This window comes from Macrobrachium rosenbergii, unplaced genomic scaffold (assembly GCF_040412425.1).
Source record: "Macrobrachium rosenbergii isolate ZJJX-2024 unplaced genomic scaffold, ASM4041242v1 171, whole genome shotgun sequence".
Lineage (NCBI taxonomy): Eukaryota > Metazoa > Arthropoda > Malacostraca > Decapoda > Palaemonidae > Macrobrachium > Macrobrachium rosenbergii.
The window spans coordinates 1,071,267-1,088,900 of NW_027100729.1; the positions used below are offsets into that span (position 1 = coordinate 1,071,267).

General features: G+C 49.2%; 1 protein-coding gene and 1 non-coding gene across 2 annotated transcripts in view; both read left to right on the plus strand.

Annotated features, from left to right (window-relative positions):
- LOC136838134 (zinc finger protein 91-like) overlaps positions 1–17,634 on the plus strand; it is a 265,765-nt gene that overhangs the window by 83,557 nt on the left and 164,574 nt on the right. The window contains exon 2 of the mRNA XM_067102988.1: positions 16,175–16,267. The gene's annotated coding sequence lies outside the window, so the exon portion shown is untranslated. The remainder of the gene's footprint in view (positions 1–16,174; positions 16,268–17,634) is intronic.
- Positions 3,287–3,405, plus strand: LOC136838216 (5S ribosomal RNA). The gene has a single exon (XR_010852904.1). It is a non-coding gene; the product is annotated as a 5S ribosomal RNA (ribosomal RNA).

Consider the following 17,634-nt stretch of genomic DNA (forward strand, 5'->3'; position numbering starts at 1 on the left):
CCGAGACGGTGTCGCGGACGTAAAAACCTACTGTTTTTGAGGCCCTGGGTTCTTCGGCTGCCATGGCGGCCTGTCCTGCTGGCCGCCGCCACCCCGCTTTTTTGAACGGTTGAACGAGCAGGGCGGCAGGCAGTTTCGGGCGTCCTTTCCGAACCACTTGTGATAGCGACAGAAGCCCGGGACCACCGTCTACTGTGGTTCGGTGGACGTCTGTTGGCGATGGCGTTGACGGGCTGCTCTCACGTCCTCTTCAGGCTGGACGGAGCTGACCGGCTGAGTGGCCGGTTTTAGCCGCTGTGAAGCCTTGACGGAGTCTGTGAGGTGTTGTGCCGCTCTCTGAGGTCCTCGGCAGGCATGGTGTAGGGGTGAGCGATCTGGTTGCGTACTTCCGGGAGGAGTTGGCGAAGGAAAATTTCCCACGACTGAAGCTTATCTCCTGCCGCTTGTTCGTGCCACCCGAGACTGGTGTTGACAGGAGATCTACGACCATGCCCCAAGCGTCTCTTGGATCGAGGTCGTGGCGTGGGTTATTGGCAAGGTCGATAGCACGGGCGGCCCGCTCGGCGATGGGCAGGGAGCAAGCTTCGAGGAGGAACTTTTTTGTGGTGCTGTATGTGAGGGTGAGTGTTTCGGTACCAGCGAGATGAATTTGTTGTACACATCCTCCGGAAGGGCGTTGAGCACTGTGTCGGCCTGTAGGATTTCGTCCGTGAGGTCCGCGATTCTGAAGTGGCTCTCCACCCTGCGCAGCCATCTCGATGGGTTGCCCTGCGAAACGGCGGCAGCTTTAGGGTGAGGCGGCCCGCGATTGTGTTGTTGCCCGGCCGTCGTGTGTTCGGGCGCTGGTGTGGAGTTGCGGGAGGGCCTCGATGCGGGGCGGGTGCGGCTGCGATGGGAGGTAGGTAAACCTCGGAGTCCGCGGGTCGCGTTTAACTGCATGAAGGAGGGGATGTCCGCGTCCATGCTCGCTCTTTGACCCCCTTACTGGAGTAGGATACTTCGCGTCAGTACGCACTTTCGCGCGCCGTGTGGTTCCGCTAGTGACGCTGATGGGGAATGCGCCGACGAGTCAGCACGCTCAAACGCTGGTTACAGCGCCGTGTTTAGGCCGCTAAGAGCGTTTTTGGAGAAACCCTGGAGCCAAGACTGAGTCGCCGTGTGAGTCCGCTAATGGCTCCGGGATACTCCGGGGTCACCACTGTAAGGTGTCAAAGAAACGAGCAGGTAAAGGTTACTGCTGCTTTATTACAGATCCAGGCGGCTTATATTGCGGCCGACTGACGCCGGGCCGTGAGAGACAATGGAATTGACTGTGACCTGAGGTCGAAACAATAAGTAATAATATACAGTGAACAAGTACGAATTACAATACGAAACATACAGAGACACAATATAGATACAGTCTTGATGCCTGTGAATGAAGAAACATGTGATACACAATGTGTGACATTCGTATAAATACCATAAAGTAAAAATGATAAAAATGCGTGACCTGGCACGTTTTAGGCGTGACTAATTTAGCTTGCAGAAAACGGGAAGTCACCAAAGAAAACAAGCTCAGCGGAGACTTAATTAATGGCGCCGCCGAAACACTATCCTGGCGCTGAATTGCGACTTTACAACTGATCTTTTAATCTCATATATATATATATATATATATATATATATATATATATATATAATATATATATGGTGGGCAGTATAGTAAGACCCTCCTTCCCTTTTATCCTATTCTGTCTTTTAATTGTAGTGTGCCTGAAGCCCCACTTGTCAGCACTGTTCTCCCAGTGTTGTGTCATACCAGGTTTCTTCTCTCGTGTTTCCTTTATATCTTCTGTAGATTCTTCATGTTGTATCGTCATTCATTTCTCTCCCATTCTTTCCTGTCCAAGTTATTGATTGTTTCTTTTAGCTGCTTATTTACCTTCAAGTGATTCAATTTGACTTAAGTTTATGTTCAGTTGTTTCATATAGTCTCTCTTTCAGTTGCAGGACCCAAGGGGGCTTCTTGTTTTCATACTGATCCCTGGTTACTCCTGTAGGAGCCTGTTTCCACCACTCTCAAGTGTGTGTTTTGGATAGAATAGTCTGTTCTCCACATCTCTTGAGTGGCAGGAAGGAAGGAAGGAAGGAAGGAAGGAAGGAAGGAGGGAAGGAGGGAAGGAACCCCCCGAGCAACCGAAGCAGCTGGCGGGCAGAATCGAGACACCTGGCGTCGCGGTACACCGACACCTGGGTGTCTCGGGCGATCAGACACCTGGGTGTTCGCACCAGACACCTGGGTGTCCCGCAACCAGAGTCACAAGGCGCGGGATGCCCCGGCAACCAGACACCTGGGTGTCTACCTGTGCTCCCGGCAACCAGACACCCGGGTGTCTTGGCAAACTGTACACCTGGGTGTTCACTAAGGCCCCGGCAACCAGACACCCTGGGTGTCTCTCGGCACCAGACACCTGGGTGCCCTGACACTTTCTCTCGTCCTATGCCTCAGAAGGAGAGCTCGTGATTCATAGAATTCGAGCTACCCACGAGACTTCCGGAACGGAGCGGCTGCTTTGTTACCTAATAGATTAAAAGAGCTACACAGAACCAGTCTTAGATGCAGACTTCCAAGACTGGCAACTAGGGAACTGCAGGTCAGTGCTCGCGCTCGAACGCATAAGATCCCACAGGAAAAAATGCTAATCGCCAACTTGTTCCTCCGGAAAGAGTGTCAGTCCCTTAAGAAGTCCCGGGTAGACCCCAAAGAATCTTCCTGCTTTTCTGGTGTTCAACCGAGAGGTTCGAGACACCAGGCTGGGAACCCGATCGAGCACTGGCAAACACCGGGAGCGCTTGGCGGTGCTGGCAGGGAGAGGAACCGAGACACCTGGGTGCTCTCTTCCTGTCTCCTCCTCCTTTGTTTTTGTTTCCCAACTGCCTTCCTGTCAAACAGAAAATTGTTTGACCTGCTCGAACAGATGTTCGAGCGGAGAGCAGTGGAACAGGTCTTGGACTCAGTGTTCCCCGGGATTTTACTACAGATTGTTTCTAGTCCCAAAACTTTCAGTAGGCTGGAGACCCGTCTTGGACGTCAACAGGTCGAACAACTTGGTCCGGAAGGAAAAGTTCAAGATGGAGACCTCGCAGTCAATACTAGGAGCCCTTCATCCCGGGGATTGGATGGTATCTTTGGATCTCCAAGATATTTATCTTCACGCCCCAATTCATCCACGTTCGATGAAGTATCTCAGGTTGTCTTGGGGGACTAGACGTACCAGTTCAGGGCTCTCTGCTTTGGACTCTGCACAACGACCATACCACGTTGAAAACACCGCTTCTCGTCCGATCAGCGAAGTTAAGCAACGTTGGGTCTGGTCAGTACTTGGATGGGTGACCGCCTGGGAACACCAGATGCTGTTGGCGTCACATTTTGCTCCGAGGGTGTTTACACTCATGAAAAACGTTGCGATGCAGTTGCACCTGTCGCACGTCAGGATCTCGCTCTACTTGGACGACTGGTTGATTCGAGCGTCGTCGGGCGAAGGTATCTGGAGGACCTTCAGTTGACTCTGCAACTCGTGAAGTCCCTGGGACTTCTGGTCTGTGGAGAAGTCGCAGCTGATCCCCTCACTGTCCATTGTGTCTGGGAATTCAGATGTATTCAGCGGCTTTTATAGCGTCTCCGTCGCAAGAACGGCAACTTCTATGTTACGAAAAAGTCTCGGCCTTCTTGGAAAAGGAAACATGCTAGGTGAAGGAAGGAATGAGTCTGCTGGGGACCATTTCCTCGCTGGAGAAGTTTGTTTTTCTGGGGAGTCTGCATCTCAGGCCTCTTCAGTTCTTTTTGTTGGAGAACTGGCAAAGCAAGGAAGACTTGAAAGAGGAATTGAGAATTCTTCCTTATATAAAGAGATCTGTGGTGGTGGCTCGATCCAACGAAATTGCAGAAAGGATCTCCCTCAAGCTTCTGAACCCCAACCTAGTGTTGTTTTTCCAACGGGTCGTCAACAGGTTGGGGGCAACACTAGAGGGAGAGGAAGTGTTAGGAACCTGGAGAGAGGAACAGGTGTCCTGGCACATCGACTTCAAAGATTTGGCGGCTATCTTTTAGCTCTCCAATTCTTCGAGGTCCAAGTTTGCAATCGTGTAGTTCTAGCAAACTCGGACAATACTACTTGTTCCCTGTTCAGCCTTGCAAGAGAGATTATTCTTTGAGCCTATGCTCGCAACATTTCGATTCTCACAAGTTTTGTTGCAGGGGTCGAAAATGTTCGAGCAGACCTGCTCTGTTGGCGCCATCAACTCCTGCCGAAGGAATGGACCCTTCATCAGGAGGTTTGCCAAGATTTTTGGAAATTTTGGGGTCGCCATCTTGTGGATATTTTCACGACCTCAAGAACAGCGAGGCTCCTCTATAAAGCTCATCTGTACTCGACCCTGGGGCAGTTGCGATAGTTGCTCTTCCCTGGGATTGGACGGGAATAGATGTTTACGCCTTTTCCCCGTTCTAAATTCTGGGAGAAGTCATACGCAAGTTCGCGGCCTCACAAGGGACGAGGATGACTCTCATCCCCACGTTTTGGCCTTGAACCACTGGTTCTCGGAGTTTCTCTTCTGGTTGGTAGACGTTCCGAGGACCCTTCCTATGAGAGCAGACCTGCTCATACAAACCCACTTCACGAGATATCTTTGAATCTCCCCGCTCTGAACCTGACTGCTTTCAGACTATCGAAACTTGGTCAGAGCGAAGGGGTTTTTCTGGCCAGGTGGCACGGGCCATCGCTAGAGCCAGAAGTTCTTCATCTAAAGGATATATCTAGCGAAGTGAGCAACCTTCAAAGGTTGGTGTAGAAAGAAGGGCTTTTCCTCTTCCTCTATCACTGTGAGCCAGGTTGCGGATTTTCTCCTTTACTTAAGAGAAAAACTCGATATAGCAGTTCCGACTATCAAGTGTTATCGGAGCATGCTTTCGATTGTATTCAGACACAGAGGATTAGTTTTGTCTGACAATAAGGACCTCCACGATCTTACGAGCTCTTTCAAGACGTCCAAGGTTCCTCAGCTAATTCCCCTGCTTGGAACTTGGACGTAGTGCTCAAGTTTTGATGTTTAGTCCTTTTGAGCCTCTCCACTCTGCATCTCTTAAGGATGTTACTCGAAAACGGCATTCCTCACGGCTCTGGCGGTGGCGAAGAGAGTGAGCGAGAAGTTCGAGGCCGTCATGTGGGCTTCAAGGAACACAATGCTGTCTATTCTTTAAGCCCTAAGTTCTTGGCTAAGAATGATAGGTCTTCTAACCCTTGGCCTAGAAACTTTGAAATTAAAGGTTTAGCAGACCTTATTGGAGAGGAACCTGAGGGAGTTCTATGTCCAGTTAGAGCTCTCAAGTACTACCTTAAAAGAACACAGGACACTTGTGGTCCCTCGGATAATTTATGGTGTTCTGTGAGGCAACCAGTTAAACCTATGTCGAAGAATGCACTGGCATTCTTCATTAGGGACGTCATTAAGGACGCACACTCTAGTTGTGACGACTCCAACTTCAAGTTGTTGAGAGTTAACGCTCACGAGGTGAGGGCAGTTGCTACCTCCATGGCGTTCAAGAAAAATATGGTACTCAGTGACATTCTTAGTGCCACATTTTGGCGAAGTCAATTCGGTGTTTGCCTCACACTCTTGGCAAGATGTTTAGGTAGCATACGAAAATTGCTTTTCGCTGGGACCATACATTGCTGCTTCAGCAACCTTGGGGACAGGGGTAACTCTGATCCTATCCCCTTTAATTGTGTTTTTATGGTTGTTGGGTCGACTACTGGAGGCAGTCTTCCCAATCCTTTGCAAACTAACGCTTTAGGTGTTGGTTAGGTGGTTAGTAATGCTCTTTTGTCCTCTTTGTATGGTCTATGATCTAGTCACATTGTGGTCACGCCCCGTTGACAGATCATCTAGAAGTCGCCAGCTATATAGGTCACTACCTCGCTGGGGTCTCTAGTAAAGCAGAAGCAGACTAGAGTGACAGTAACCACTCAGTCAGCTACGCTATCAGATAAGGAACCAAAATAATTTTACCAATAATTGGTTTTTTCCTAATTCTTGGCTGTCTCTACCCCCCTCCAAAGGTGGTATTCAGCTATATATATATCTGGCAGGTAAGTCTCATGAACAAAATGATATTTTAATGATAAAATAAAGTTTGTTCATACTTACCTGGCAGATATATATATTCATATTGCCCTCCCTCCTCCCCTCAGGAGTCAGTGGCGTTAGAAAATCTGAATAGAAAATGGGAATGGTTCCTGATACCCGCCTCCCAGCGGCGGGAATGGGTACTAACCACCTGCCCGGCCACTGCGTGTGCCGCGAGTTTTGAAATTCTGTCGGACTTCGGAGAATACAGCTATATATATATCTGCCAGGTAAGTATGAACAAACTTTATTTTATCATTAAAATATCATATTCACTCTCACATTCTTTCTTCCTCTTTCTATCCAGTCTTTCCTACACTCCTCCAACAAGGCTCACATCACACTTAACTCCTCACTCACCAAAGCATCCTTATATGTCCTTCCATTTACCACCTCAAACCCAGCATACATTTCCTTTGCTTCATCCTCACCTTCTCTCAGGTCTTGTAGGATCTCTAAAACATCCTCCCAGTCTAAGCACATTCCTGACCACCGCTTCCAATCTTTTTCCTTCTCATTTAAAATGACCCTAATCTTCTCAGGGATAGTGGCCAAGAACTTCTGCATGAGGTGTTTGTTTTCCTCAATTCCTTCCTCTCCAGACTTCCTTCTGGTCAATGCTTCCAGCCTGTGAGCATACAAGCCCACTTTCTCTCCAGCCTTCATCTTGGCCTCCTCAAACCTATTATCCTTCTTGTGCACAGCATTTCCTTTCATCCTCTTCACCTGCTTAATTACTCTAGCCTTCACAGACTCATACCCTGGTTCACCCTCACACATACTCCTATAACACCTTCAGCCGCCCATCCAAGAACTCTCCCAGCAACTTCACACATTTTCATTCTCTCCATATTTTTGCCCACAATACTTCTCATACTCATCAAAAAACTCATACACATCTCTTCCCTTCCCGATGTTAAACTTCTCTATGCGGGGAACCTCCCTCAGGAACATCGTTATGGCCTCTTTCTCTTCTACCTCGTTCAGACCTTCACTACTGCTACTGCTACTACCACTTTCATTCTTCTTCAATTCCTCTTTAATCACACCTCTCCCCTTTCGTGTTCTCTTCTTGTTTCCTGTTATGTTCTTACTTTTCTCTTCCTCATCACTTTCACTCACCTCACTCATACTGTCCTCTACCATGGCAAGTATTCCCTTACTCTTACTTGACAACTCCTTTCCTTTCTTAGGGAATTTCTCCTTTGCACCTTTTACCTCATCGTTCTCACTTCCCTTCCCAATGTCAGGCCCACTCTTAGCCATTCCAGCCATCTTCTTCTCCATTGCCTCCAGTCTTGCGACCAATTTACTTTCCCTTACCTGGGCTTTCTCATCTATCGCCTCCATTCTTGTAACCAGTCTACTTTCCCTTACCTGGACTTCCTCCAACTTATCCTGCAGGCTGACCATCATGCACATCAGCCCATCCAACCTCTGCGTCCAACCCTGCTCCCCTTCACCTGACCCAACACCTTCCAAACCTGCTCCCTCAGCCATCTCCAATTCTGCACCCCACTCTTACTTTACCATCAAAGGCCCCACGTTGGGCGCCAAAATATTATGTAGGGGCTTTTTATAGTACACAGTTGGGGCAGTATATGTGATGGGAACAGTTTTGGAGGTGATTAAATGAAACTCTGACTTTCCTTAACCTAATTTATTTCCTTAATATTACACTGGCCTGAAGACCTTCAAACAGAACCTTATCCTAACTTAGCCTAACTTAATACAGTATGATAGTTCATCAGAACTTATCCTGTATTCCACCGTAATACTACAGAAACCAGCAAAATACTTCAGCTGCATACGGTACCAACCAAACAGTGTACAGTATATACAAAAGATTAAATTGGTAGTCTGGTGCAAAAATAATGACACACATTTATACAACAATTTGTCCTTTTCCATGAAGTCTTTCTTCATTTCCCTATAACAAATACAGAAGGTAAGTGAATGCATTGCTGGACAGAAGGGTGGGCCCCCCCACCCCACTACTTGTAGTTAACTACCTAACAACCTTGTTAAGAATTGAATGGCTGGCTTCCAGCTGCACTGAAGGTATTTCCATATGTAAAGACCTCAGGTTTGTATGTCAGGAAAAATGCAAATTACTGTACTTTAAAATTGTTCCGACACAATATACAAACCCTCGGTCCTTTACATTAGGAGATACTTTCAGGCGTAGGCTGGAAACGGCCGTTAAACTCTTGAACAAGGTGGTTAGGCAGTAACTACCTCCAGGTAGGCGGGGATATCCGCCTGCCCGGATGTAAACATTCCAGTTTGCTTTCGGCCGTCAGCCGTTGCTGACGTATTTTTTGTTCTCTCTGCTGACTGTCGTTAAGCTCTTACGGTGGGATCTTTCTGTATTTTTTTTTATTATATTGCGTGTGTTTGATATTTGGTAATACAAACCCACGATTTGTGATAACCTTGTGTAAGCCATCGTTCCCTGCCTGTGTCTTGGGTTTGACGGCCAAGGGCATAACTGGAGTAGCGTAACCAAGTGGTAATGCTTCTCTCCAGCGGCCCTTTGGTACGTAATACTGGGGCGCCCCTTACTTTCGGGATTAGTTTGGGACGCTTTTTCTTCACTTCCCTACATCCATCGGGACTTAAGATTAGTCCCTTCTTGGGCTTCCGCCTCCCGTGTGTAAGGGGCATCACTAATTTCTTCCTTTATGCTGAGTGTTTCTCGCCGCATGTGCTTACAGATTTGCGGGCTGAGTGGGAGGTTACGGGCGTCGTCGATAAGTTCCGCTTCCACGGAGCCCTTGGTGGCCTCCCCTCTGTCCTTTTTTCTCTTCACGTAGGTTCTTCCTTCTCTCTCCTCTTCGCCCTCTTCGCTCACTCGTCAGGTGAAGACACGGGGAGGGGAGGGAGCGAGCAACCTCGTCTGAGTACCCTCCTAACGCTGCGTAGGGCTGTTCCCCTTGTAGCGGTAGGAGCCTCCCTCTACTAATCATATTTGTTTTTCTTTCAGGTTGACAGTGAGCATTGCAGAGACAGCAGTAGTTGGCTGGATATCATATATCAAGAATATCTTGCATGAAGCAGTCCCGACTTTCATTCAGTGTTGCTCGGGATCGACACAATACCTGATTAGATGACATATTACCACGTCGGGATCGCTCTGACTATGTTCCCGCCGATGTAGTTCGATCGCTGTCATTGCTGGTTTTCATGTATGCTGTTGCAATGCTTCCTGCGTATCTGTGGTCTATCTGCTCCTGCTGTTCCCTGTGTTTTGCTCGTGTCAACTCTACGACAGTCTCGGGCTGCTCTCCTGGTCTCCTGCCGCAGCCGCCCTGATCGCTCCTGTCGATGCTGGTGACTTTCAATGACACTCTGTCTGTTGCATTAGCTCCTGCCTTCCGAACAGCTAACGTAGCTCCTGCATCGAATGTCCTGATCGTGCCCACTTCTTCTCCTAGTGGTCGTGCCCGGGGCCACTTCCGTTGTGTTCCTGCCTGCTGCCATCCTGTAGAAGACGTGGGCGTGAAGGGAAGGAAGTCGCCTTGTGGAAGTGACGTTCCTGGCCGTTGCATAGCTCCTGCTCTCGAACCTTTGCCGTAGCTCCTGCATCGGCTGTCCTGATCATTCCTGCTGCTTCTGGCGGTCGTGCCCGGTCCGCTCCCGTGCGTTCCTGCCAGCTGCCCCAGAGGTTCTGATGTCCGCCATCCTGTAGAAGATGTCAGCGTGAAGATTTAGGAAGTGGTCCTGTTGAGGTGATGTTCCTGGCCGTTGCAGTAGCTCCTGCCCTCCGAACTGCTGCCGTAGCTCCTGCATCGGCTGTCCTGATCATGCTTCTCCTGGTGGTGGTGTCCTGGCTGCGTCCGTTGTGTTCCTGCCGGACTACCCTGGAGGTTACGATGTTTCGTGTCGACCATCCTGTAGAAGATGTGGGAGTGGAGATGAAGGAAGCTGTCCTGTGGAACTAGCCGCCGTCTTCTTCATCTTATCTTCGATTTCGTCTTCTGCTGCGTCTTCCCTTCCTTTCCCAAGGTCCTGGAGGTCCTGAGAATCGGACAGACCTCCATCGGCTGAAGGAAGGATGCTGCTTCTTCCCCTTGATGCCCTTGGACATCTAGGGACTGCCTCCTTCCGAGGAGGCAGTGGGTCTCTCGTTGGCTCTTCCCGACCTTCGGGTTAGGGAACCGATTCGCATAGCCGTGGGTTTTGTGTTTGGAAAGCAAAGGGCGCGCAGAGACCTCAGTTTGCGTTCCCTGTTCCTGAGTCTTAGAGGTTCCGCCTCTAAGATGGGAGCTGCTTGCAGGCGCTCGTTCGCGAGCCGCTTCAGTGCTCGAGATTCTATGGAATATCGAGTATCCCGATCTGGTCTGGAGAGATTTTCCTGGGCCCAGTTCGGGAGCAGTGCGAGAGAAAGGGACGAGGCACCCAGGTGTCTCGGTTCCTCTTCCTGCCAGCACCGCAAGCGCTCCCTGAGTGTTTGCCAGTGCTCGGTCGGGTTCCCAGCCTGGTGTCTCGATCCTCTCGGTTCGAACACCAGAAGAAGCATGGAAGAGATTCACTTTGGGAGTCCTGCGGGACTTCTAAGGGACTGACTCTCTACCGGAAGACAAGTTGGCCGATTCATTTTCCTGTGGGATCTTGCGTTTCTCTCTTCTCCGGCCTCTCGAGGCCATTCCCTCGTTGCCAGTCTTGAAGTCTGCATCTAAGACTGGTTCTGTGCTTGGCTTTTTTAATATATTAGGTAACAAGCAGCCGCTCCCGATTTTCGGAAGTCTCGTGGGTAGCTCGAATTCTATGAATCACGAGCGCTCTCCTTACAAGAGGCATAGGACAAGAGAAAATGCAGAGACACCCAGGTGTCTGGTTGCTGAGACACCCAGGTGTCTGGTTGCCGAGACACCCAGGTGTCTGGTTGCCGAGACACCCAGGTGTCTGGTTGCCGGGACCCCCAGGTAGACACCCAGGTGTCTGGTTGCCGAGACACCCAGGTGTCTGGTTGCCGGGACGCCCAGGTAGACACCCAGGTGTCTGGTTGCCGGGACGCCCATGTGTCTGGTTGCTGGGACACCCAGGTGTCTGGTTGCTGGGACACCCAGGTGTCTGGTTGCCGAGACACCCATGTGTCTGGTCGCCCGGACACCCAGGTTTCTATGTACCGCGACGCCAGGTGTCTCGATTCTGCCCGCCAGCTGCTTCGGTTGCTCGGGGGGCTTCGTTCTTGTGTCTCGAACTTTAGGGTTCGAGCATGCAAGATAGCAGACACAGAATTCCCCTATGAACCTTCTTCTCGAGGGGCCTCGGCCTCGGTCTCGGCCTCGAAGGAGTTTAGAGTTCGGGAAACTAGCAATTGTTCACAGCAGACGAGTCTGGCCTGCCCAGTTATGAGTCTGGCTCTGGCTCGGCTCGACTTGGCTTGCCAGACTGGCTCGGCTCGACTCGACTCGGCTTGCCAGACTGGCTCGGCTCGACTTGACTCGGCTTGCCAGACTGGCTTGGCTCGTTTCGGCTCGCCCCGTCTCGCCTGCCTCCCAGTCTGCCGCATACCGACCAGCTGGATCGCGTTCTCGTGATCGGCTCGGCCCTACTCGGTTTTTTCCGATTCGGGTTCTCGTCTATGCTCGAGTGAACTTTTTGCTCTTCCCAGGAAAGCACTTTGCCACGGCATAGGTGCTCTTCTTTCCCCGTGTGGCAGTAATCTCCTTCGGTTGATTATTGCTCACGGTCCGCCTCTCCTGCTTATCATTCTGGCAGGACAGGTAGGTCTACTCTTTTCTCCTCACCTGTTCTCTTCTCCTTTCGGTTCTTCCGAGAGGAGCGAGACGGTCAGAGAGACCTCCGACGAAATTTTCTTTCGGAGTTCGGCTGCCTGGCGTGCTTTGGGTATCGGTCCCCCAATTCTCTCGTATTATAACCAGGTAGCTGAGGAGGGTTTCATGGGATCTGTCAAGGTCTCCTCCAAGGGAGAAGTACAGGGTTTCACGCATCGGAACAGCGAAGGTCTTCCTCTTCAACCAGACGATCGCCCCGTGTCCTCGGGAACTTCGCGCTGATTCGTCAGCGCGAGGATCCCCGGGACAGGACCGTGGCTCCCCCAATGAATAACCTTCATCACTTGCAACCCTTGCAGTTTCCGAGGGGCCGAGAATGTCAGGGACCGCTGCGGTCCTGTCTTCCGAGAAGCGTTCTCGACCTGATGGATTCTTTTCTTCGATGGAGTTAATTCAGGTAGAAATACCAAACTTTCACCCCTGCCTCGGCAGAATATGAATTCTTCTTGCCTCGGAGGGTCTTGCTGAACACAGTTTTTTTGGCAATTCTGGTGCTAAGAAGAAGGACTGTGTCCCAATTCGGATCTCCAGTTTCATAAGTCCCGAGTTGGCTCGACCCTTGGGAACGAATCTTTACTTGGTTCTGCCTTTCTCTTTCAGAGATTTGCCAGATACCCCGGTAATTAAGGTTCCCACCAGGGCACTGCCTTGTCCTTTGGGCAATGGCCAAGAATTTTGGGTCTTAGTCTTTTCAACTCGACATTGGGTTCAAGCCAGCCCACCTCAACTCCTTAGCTAAGAAGTCCTAGGCTTCAGAAGAAGATTGCAACTGCTGATGCCTGGACAAAATGATGCTTATCGAGTCTCTGGAGCTGGCAGCAACATTGCCGAGACCTGGGAATGGATTCCTTCAGGAGAAGTATCTATTTCCCTTAGGTCTCGGCAATTCTTTCCATCGCCTCTCCCGTGCTCCCGATTCCCGATTCAAAATGCCAGCCGGCTAGAGCTAATTGTCTCGGTTCCCTGTCATCTTGCAGAAGCTTCCCCATGGTGGAAAATGGAAGTCTGCTTCCTTTTCCCCATTCTTTTTCCTCTTCGAGGTATGAGGAAAGAGTTAGGCTAATGCTTGATTATAGGAACCTTCGGATATGCCTTCATATTTCCCTCAAATCTTGTGTCTACTCACAGATTCACAGGTTGAGGAATAGGCGCACACTGGTAAAGACCTTGTCTTGAATTTGTGTGACCGAGATGATTAGTACCTTCCGTCACCGTCCTGGGCTCAGGGCAGCCTTTTGGCCGTCCGAGAATCCAGGATGGGTTTTGCGGCACTCACTGGTTTCATTGAACAATAAAACCACAATAGTGACTTTTGTCGACAAACAGGAGGCAATCGTTTTTTCCCCCTGTTTTATCTCGACATTTGAAGGTACTCGAGTGTTGTTCTATTGCACACTCGACAGCTCAATTAACCAGATGCATCCCTGGTGGGGATGTATTGGTAGGCAATCTTGGCCTGGGGTTTGAGTGATTGTGACAGAACATGCTGCTCACTCTTTCTTCACGAAGACTCATGCAGAGACTGCTGGACTGAGAAATCCCTACCGTCCTTCTGTTGCCTACCTGCACACAAGTCAGTAGTGTTTTCTCGCTCCCTCATACCAGACCAGGGGCCGCTCTCTTGAGGCATGCTGTCTTTTTGGTGAAAACTCGATATCAACGTTTTTTCCCTCCGTATTTGTCCGTTTTGCTAGGGGTTCACAAACATTGCTCACCCCGAGTTACAGACAAATACTTAAGACTTCCCCTTCTTCCGACCTGATTGCCGAGGCATCGAGAAGAATTCCACTTGACCCATCCTCCTGTGCTGCTACACAAGAAGCGGTTCTTGAGGCAGTACATCCCTGTGTGTTCAGGACTGGGAGACTTTCCAGCTTTCCTTGCAAGCACAGGCTTTCTCGCTGAGCGGCAACGGATATAGCTGGATATCCCTTGAAGTCCTCTGCAACACTGTCCCAGGGACTGGATCCGTCTTCGCTGGTGGTGTCGTTGTCGGAACTTCTTCCCGGGTCAGAGTCACTCGTCAAGTCTGGATTTCCTCGTCTTCTCCGCCGAGGGCTGCTTCTCTCCCTTTCAGTTTTGAAGAATGTAGGCCCTTGCGACCTAGTCTTCTATCTGAAGTAGCCTTCGTCTCCTTAGTCGAGAGTTAGCTACGGACGAGAAGCTTCTTCAGTCATGCTGTCCCAGGGAATGTTTCCTGGGTGGCATGCGGCTCTCGTTTAGGGTTCCTGTCCGTGCTCTGCACTCGCCCTACGAGTCGTCGGATAGAGATATGCCCTCTTAGGTCCATCTCTCATGTTACCCTGGCCTTGGCGTAGAAGATGGAAGAACAGGGTGGGGATCATCCTTCTCGGATGTCGGATGTCGTAGGTGGACTCCAAATCCATTGGCATCGACTGTCGGGTTCGAGTCCTTCTTGTTCCCCTCCTCCTTGGACTTTGTATCGATGATCCAGATCATTCGTTACTCTGTCCTATTGGGAGCTGTGGTACTTTCCGAAAGGTTTGACATTCCTAACCTGGATGTCGTCAACGTTTTCGCCAGTACTGTCTCTCCCAAGGAAGAAGTGTCTAAGGACACATCTTCCTCCTGACTTCGTGAAGCGATCAAGGAGGTACTTGGCAGCTGATGACGACGATACCGGTACCTTTCACCCGAGAGCTCACAAAGTCGATGGCTTGGTCCATCCCTCGCATTCCGGAAGAATATGTCGGTACCACAGGAGCTGAAGGCGGGCGTGTGGTCCCAACAGACTACCTTCACCTCCTTCTACCTCCGGGATGTTGCACACAAGTCCTTGGACACTTTTTCCTTGGGTCCTGTGGTGGCTGCTCAACAAGTTGTGTAGCTTATCCAGCTCCCCTAACGGGACAGGTTGCATCTCGCCTATGTTGTACGGCTGCTGTGATGGGGAGAATGGAGGTTGAGTGACTGGCCTCTCTTCTTTCTCCCCATCCTGGCTCTCTTACCACACGGGCAGGAGCGGACATGCCGTTACAAGCTGGACCGGGCGATCGGGGCAGATAAGCACATAACAGGAGCTCCAGTTCTATTTCCGTTCAGGTTAATAGAAGCAACCCCACTCCTTCCTCTTGCAAGGGGAGGAAGGAGACCATGACTATGAGACAACCCAATGCTTGTATTTGCCTTATTGTCATCCGACGTCAAATTCTTCCCAGCCTACTTTGCATGAACTGACGTTTCCTCTTTCATGCAAAGGGACCCAGAAGTCTGACAACTGATCCTGCGTTTCTTACAACCCGATCTTTTTTTGTCAGAGGCAGTTTTTCCTTCCTCGCTCTCACGACCAGGAAGGGAAGACAAGGTGGTGAACTCCAGTCAGTTCAGAGAGACTTTCTCAGATTCCTCCTCCAATCAGTGAGTCTCCTAATGTAAAGGACCGAGGGTTTGTATATTGTGTCGGAACAAATAACAATTTTTAAAGTAAATTGTATTTTTTTCCTAACTATACAAACCTGAGGTCCTTTACAATTATGCCCACCTGATGCCACCCCTCAATCTGTACCTGGGCCGAAAGGCAAACTGGAATGTTTACATCCAGGCAGGCGGGTATCCCCACCTACCTGGAGGTAGTTACTGCCTAACCACCTTGTTCAAGAGTTTAACGGCCGTTTCCAGCCTACGCCTGAAAGTATCTCCTAATGTAAAGGACCTCGGGTTTGTATAGTTAGGAAAAATACAACTTACTTTAAAAATTGTTATATTTATCATGTTTTGGTTTTGTAGTCCATTGCAACTAAATGTAGAATGCTACTTATATCTCTTCTACAGATTTATGTACTACAAGACATTGCAGAATTATTGGACTTTCTTTTTTAAGTGGTGTATATGTAAACCACTGCAAATAAGGCTTTAAACTAGTTCTGCAATACATTTTTATTTTGTAATGGTTACGTGAAAGTGGCAAATTTTAAAGTGATATTTTTAGCTCATATTAATGTGGAAGTACCCAGAACATTAACAGTACTAAAATTCAACCTGTACAGAACTTGTGTTTGCAGGTTCATACAGGGACACAGAAGACAGGAATGGGAAAATGACATTTTTTCATGCATGGTTTGCCCTGCATTAATCTAATAGTTGCATTGAATCTGCAAGAGATTAGTGTGCAATATCATTGGTACTGTGTTGTGTATAGAAAACTTTTATATGCTAATGGAGACCACATCTCTTTGCCACAGATAACCTGTATTGTTACGGATGATCACTGGTAATCTGCGAAGGAACGTGTTTTCTTCAGTATCGTGCCAATTTTCCTCAGTGACATACTCTAGGTAAGTGATATAAAAGTGAAGTAGTAATTGCAGTAAGAGAAAATGTCCATAAATTATATGTAGTATTAAATATAAGCTATATTGAATCTTTAGTCACTTATTGACACAAAGACATTGTTCAAAACCCAGTCTGTGAGTTATTCATGATGCACTGACTGACATTTTTGGCAGTTTTCAGCTCGTTACTTTGAGCCTTTGTTTTAAACATACCACAAAATACAAATAACCTGTTTTATACATGAACTTACCTGTTGTTTACATATAGCTGTAATTCTCGATCTCGACAGAAAATTCAAAACTGGCGGTTCCGCTAATATATGGTCAGGTGATACGACTACCCCGCCCTCTACCGGGGTACCTGGATCCATTTCCATCAACAACTAATCATATTTTCTCTGTCGGGGCCGGCGACTAGTCGTCTGCTCCTCTTCAGGAAATTCATCGGTGCTTTTCGATTTTTCTTTGGTGAAGTAGCCCCTTTTGTTGACGGTTCTGGCTTGGTTTTTGGCTTTGGTTGAGATTTTTTCTAGTTATGTCTGATTCAGGATCTCAAATTAGATATTGCGGGGGGGGTTGTAAATCTCGAATGTCTCGGTCTAACATAGACCCTCACTCTTCTTGCTCTAACTGTAGAGGTAAATGGTGCACGAATCTGGATAGATGTGATGAATGTTCGTCTTTGTCTGTGCTTGATTGGCAAAAGTTGGCTAAATATCAGGCAAAATTATGTAAAGATAGGGCACGTAAGGCTTCGGCCAGAAGTTCCTCCCAGAGTAGGAGTAGTATTGCCTCTTGTTCTGTTCCTGTTACTCCTCCTGTTCCTTTTCCTGCCCCGGAACCTGTTGTTTCCGAACCCACTACCGTGTCAGACCTTCGGGCAGAATTTGATGGTAAGATTTCGGCTCTTTTCTCTGCGATAGAGAAGATTGGCCAGGATGTGAGTGCGATGTCTAGACATCGAAGTGTTGCAGTGATAGTGTTGTGGAGGAGGTGACTGTTCGTCCCCTCGCGCTCCTAGGGTCTAGACCTCTGTCCGGCTCCCAGGGCTCAGGAGAAGACATGCCGAAAGCCGAAGGGAGGCGAGTGGGGTCTGCTCACGAGCAGTTGCTCCCTCTAACAGTCCTGTTGCGTCCCAGGCTGTTGCAGCTCGCCATAGTAAAAGCGATGCGGAAGTGTCTTCTTGTGCTTCTGTTTCGTCGAGGAGGAGTTGGAAGCAGTCAGAGTCTAGTAGGCCGCTGAAGAGACGCAGAGCTTCCTCTCCAAGTCAAGTTCCTATCAAGAAACTTTCGGCGCGTTCTCCTCTTCCGTCTTGTAGCTTTTGGGATAGCCCAGAGATCTCTTCTTCTTCAGGCAGTCCGGATGTGCGT